This window comes from Leucoraja erinacea, unplaced genomic scaffold (assembly GCF_028641065.1).
Source record: "Leucoraja erinacea ecotype New England unplaced genomic scaffold, Leri_hhj_1 Leri_597S, whole genome shotgun sequence".
NCBI classification, from domain to species: Eukaryota; Metazoa; Chordata; class Chondrichthyes; order Rajiformes; family Rajidae; genus Leucoraja; species Leucoraja erinaceus.
This window is the reverse complement of record NW_026576506.1, coordinates 70001-75000: the sequence shown is the minus strand read 5'-3', so window position 1 is coordinate 75000 and position 5000 is coordinate 70001. Positions and strand designations below refer to the sequence as shown.

General features: G+C 49.8%; 1 long non-coding RNA gene across 1 annotated transcript in view; it reads left to right on the top strand.

The window, feature by feature from the left end:
• Positions 1-1322: 1322 nt before the first annotated feature.
• LOC129694273 (uncharacterized) overlaps positions 1323-5000 on the top strand; it is a 4150-nt gene continuing 472 nt past the window's right edge. Inside the window, exon 1 of the long non-coding RNA XR_008722986.1 lies at positions 1323-1640. This is a non-coding gene — a long non-coding RNA (uncharacterized LOC129694273). The remainder of the gene's footprint in view (positions 1641-5000) is intronic.

Sequence of the window (5000 nt, the reverse complement as noted above, 5' to 3'; positions counted from 1 at the left end):
GGGGAAATCCTTTAGGACCAAGATGAGAAAAATATATTTTTTTCCCCCACACAGAGAGTGGTGAATCTGTGGAATTCTCTGCCACAGAAGGTAGTTGAGGCCGCACAGTTCATTGGCTATATTTAAGAGGGAGTTAGATGTGGCCCTTGTGGCTAAAGGGATCAGGGGGTATGGAGAGAAGGCAGGGATGGGATACTGAGTTGGATGATCAGCCATGATCATATTGAATGGCGAATGGTGCAGGCTCGAAGGGCCGAATGGCCTCTACTCCTGCACCTATTGTCCATTGTCTATTATAGGCCATTTAGAACGGAGACGAGGAAACACTTTTTCTCACACAGAGAGTTGTGAGTCTGTGGAATTCTCTGCCTCAGAGGGCGGTGGAGGCCGGTTCTCTGGATGCTTTCAAGAGAGAGCTAGATAGGGCTCTTAAAGATAGCGGAGTCAGGGGAGAAGGCAGGAACGGGGTACTGATTGGGGATGATCAGCCGTGATCACATTGAATGGTGGTGCTGGCTCGAAGGGCCGAATGGCCTCTAATCCTGCACATATTGTCTGTTGTCTATGTGTGTGTGTGTGTGTGTGTGTGTGTGTGTGTGTGTGTGTGTGTGTGTGTGTGTGTGTGTGTGTGTGTGTGTGTGTGTGTGTGTGTGTGTGTGTGTGTGTGTGTGTGCGTGTGTGGCCTCTACTCCTGCACCTATTGTCTATTGTCCATTTGAAATGCCAGTGCTGGCTCGAAGGGCCGAATGGCCTCTACTCCTGCACCTATTGTCTGTTGTCTATGTGTGTGTGTGTGTGTGTGTGTGTGTGTGTGTGTGTGTGTGTGTGTGTGTGTGTGTGTGTGTGTGTGTGTGTGTGTGTGTGTGTGTGTGTTGTGTGTGTGTGTGTGTGTGTTGTGTGTGTGTGTGTGTGTGTGTGTGTGTGTGTGTGTGTGTGTGTGTGTGTGTGTGTGTGTGTGTGTGTGTGTGTGTGTGTGTGTGGTGTGAGTGTGAGTGTGTGTGTGTGTGTGTGTGTGTGTTCGTGCGCGCGTGTGTGTGTGTGTGTGTGTGTGTGTGGCCTCTACTCCTGCACCTATTGTCGATTGTGGATGATCAGCCATGATCATGGTGAATGGCGGTGCTGGCTCGAAGGGCTGAATGGCCTCTACTCCTGCACCTATTGTCGATTGTGGATGATCAGCCATGGTCATGGTGAATGGCGGTGCTGGCTCGAAGGGCCGAATGGCCTCTACTCCTGCACCTATTGTGTATTGTAAATAGAATGGTGGTGCTGGCTTGAAGGGCTGAATGGCCTCTACTCCTGCACCTAATGTCTATTGTCTATTGTCTATGGAAATGCCAGTGCTGGCTCGATGGGCTGAATGGCCTCTACTCCTGCAACTATTATCCATTGTCCATTGTCTATAAATGAATAGCTCGCCTCTTGTCCACTGAGCCAGATTTTTTATCTTGCCAAAGTTGAAACAGTGCCAGCCACTCTGTGATCATTACACCCGGATGCGCGGAGACTGTTTCGAGGCACCTCCCGTCCCTTTGTGACCATTCGGAGCTGCCTGGAGATGATGCGAGCTGCGGTCCTGTCCATCGTGTTGCTGGCGCTGGCCCTTCCCATCCTATCCCAGGACCTCGATGACTACGACAGTGAGTGGGTCTCCTTGTGTTAACGGGGGCGTTGGGGGTGAGCAGGTTGGTTGGCGCAGTGGCGGAGATTCTGCCGTGCATCGCTTGAGACCCGGGTTCGATCCCGGCCTCAGGCGCTGTCTGTACGGAGTTTGCACGTACTCCCCGAGATCTCCGAGATCTTCCCTTTCCTCCTGCTCCAAGGTTAATCCCCGGGATGGAGGGACTGTCACAGGATGAGAGAATGGAGCGGCTGTGGGCTTGTACAAGAAAGGAACTGCAGATGCTGCGTTTTAATGGAAGAAAGGCGCAGAGTGCTGGAGTAACTCAGCGGGACAGGCAGCATCTCTGGTGGGAAGATGAGAGAATGGAGCGGCTGTGGGCTTGTGCACTCTGTGGAGTTTAGAAGGATGAGAGGGTCATCTCATTGAAACATGTATGAGATTGTTAAGGGGTTTGGACACGCTAGAGGCAGGAAACATGTTCCCGATGTTGGGGGAGTCCAGAACCAGGGGCCACACAATGGAGCGGCTGGGCTTGTACAAGAAAGGAACTGCAGATGCTGCGTTTTAATCGAAGAAAGGCGCAGAGTGCTGGAGTAACTCAGCGGGACAGGCAGCATCTCTGGTGGGAAGATGAGAGAATGGAGTGGCTGTGGGCTTGTGCACTCTGTGGAGTTTAGAAGGATGAGAGGGCATCTCATTGAAACATATATGAGATTGTTAAGGGGTTTGGACACGCTAGAGGCAGGAAACGTGTTCCCGATGTTGGGGGAGTCCAGAACCAGGGGCCACACAATTGAGCGGCTGTGGGCTTGTACACTCTGGAGTTTAGAAGGATGAGTGGGCATCTCATTGAGACATATATGAGATTGTTAAGGGGTTTGGACACGCTAGAGGCAGGAAACATGTTCCCGATGTTGGGGGAGTCCAGAACCAGGGGCCACACACACACACACACACACACACACACACACACACACACACACACACACACACACACACACACACACACACACACACACACACACACACACACACACACACACACACACACACACACACACACACACACAACACAGTTTAAGAATAAGGAGTAACCCATTTAGAACGGAGACGAGGAAACACTTTTTCACCCAGAGAGTTGTGGAATTCCCTGCCACAGAGGGCAGTGGAGGCCAAGTCACTGGATGGATTTAAGAGAGAGTTAGATAGAGCTCTAGGGGCTAGTGGAGTCAAGGGATATGGGGAGAAGGCAGGCACGGGTTATTGATTGGGGATGATCAGCCATGATCATATTGAATGGCGAATGGTGCAGGCTCGAAGGGCCGAATGGCCTCTACTCCTGCACCTATTGTCTATGTTTCTATGTGCCCAAGGAGATACAGGTTTGTAAGTAAATTGGGCTTGGTAAATGTAGAAACTGTCCCTATTGTGTGTAGGATAGTGTTAGTGTGCGGGGATCTCTGGTCAGCATGGACCCATTGGGCCGAATGGCCTGTTTCCGCGCTGTATCTCTAAACCTAACTCAACTAAACTGAGCTAAACTGTGATAGTCTTAGATAGAGTGGACGTGGAGAGGATGTTTCCACTAGTGGGAGAGTCTAGAGTCTAGGATTAGAGGGCACAGCCTCAGAATTAAAGGACGTTCCTTTTGGAAGGAGATGAGGAGGAATTTCTTCAGCCAGAGGGTGGTGAATCTGTGGGATTCTTTGCCACACAGACGGCTGTGGAGGCCACAAGTCAGTGGATGTTTTTAAGGCAGAGATACAGATAGATTGTTGATTAGTGTGGGTGTCAGGGGTTATGGGGAGAAGGCAGGAGAATGGGGTTGGGAGGGAGAGATAGATCAGCCGTGATTGATCCAAGGCCATGTGAAGGTTACAATCTTCCACCCCACTGAGAGAAACATAGACAATAGGTGCAGGAGTAGAGGCCATTCGGCCCTTCGAGCCTGCACCATTCGCCATTCAATGTGATCATGGCTGATCATCCAACTCAGTATCCCATCCCTGCCTTCTCTCCATACCCCCTGATCCCTTTAGCCACAAGGGCCACATCTAACTCCCTCTTAAATATAGCCAATGAACTGTGTGGCCTCAACTACCTTCTGTGGCAGAGAATTCCACAGATTCACCACTCTCTGTGTGTGTGGGGAAAAAAAATGTTTTTCTCATCTCGGTCCTAAAAGATTTCCCCCTTATCCTTAAACTGTGTGTGTGTGTGTGTGGCCCCTTGTTCTGGACTTCCCCAACATCGGGAACAATCTTCCTGCATCTAGCCTGTCCAACCCCTGAAGAATTTTGTAAGTTTCTATAAGATCCCCCCCCCTCAATCTTCTAAATTCTAATTTCCCCCTTATCCTTAAACTGTGTGTGTGACCCCTTGTTCTGGACTTCCCCAACATCGGGAACAATCTTCCTGCATCTAGCCTGTCCAACCCCTGAAGAATTTTGTACGTTTCTATAAGATCCCCCCTCAATCTTCTAAATTCTAGCGAGTACAAGCCGAGTCTATCCAGTCTTTCTTCATATGAAAGTCCTGCCATCCCAGAAATCAGTCTGGTGCACCCTCTCTGTACTCCCTCTATGGCAAGAATGTCTTTCCTCAGATTAGGAGACCAAAACTGTACGCAATACTCCAGGTGTGGTCTCACCAAGACCCTGTACAACTGCAGTAGAACCTCCCTGCTCCTATACTCAAATCCTTTATGGCAAGAATGTCTTTCCTCACATTAGGAGACCAAAACTGTACGCAATACTCCAGGTGTGGTCTCACCAAGACCCTGTACAACTGCAGTAGAACCTCCCTGCTCCTAGACTCAAATCCTCTATGGCAAGAATGTCTTTCCTCAGATTAGGAGACCAAAACTGTACGCAATACTCCAGGTGTGGTCTCACCAAGACCCTGTACAACTGCAGTAGAACCTCCCTGCTCCTAGACTCAAATCCTCTACGGCAAGAATGTCTTTTCCTCAGATTAGGAGACCAAAACTGTATGCAATACTCCAGGTGTGGTCTCACCAAGACCCTGTACAACTGCAGTAGAACCTCCCTGCTCCTATACTCAAATCCTCTATGGCAAGAATGTCTTTCCTCAGATTAGGAGACCAAAACTGTACGCAATACTCCAGGTGTGGTCTCACCAAGACCCTGTACAACTGCAGTAGAACCTCATATGAAAGCCCTGCCATCCCAGGAATCAGTCTGGTGAACCTTCTCTGTACTCCCTCTATGGCAAGAATGTCTTTCCTCAGATTAGGAGACCAAAACTGTACGCAATACTCCAGGTGTGGTCTCACCAAGACCCTGTACAACTGCGCAGTAGAACCTCCCTGCTCCTATACTCAAATCCTCGATGGCAAGACTGGCTTTCCTCAGAT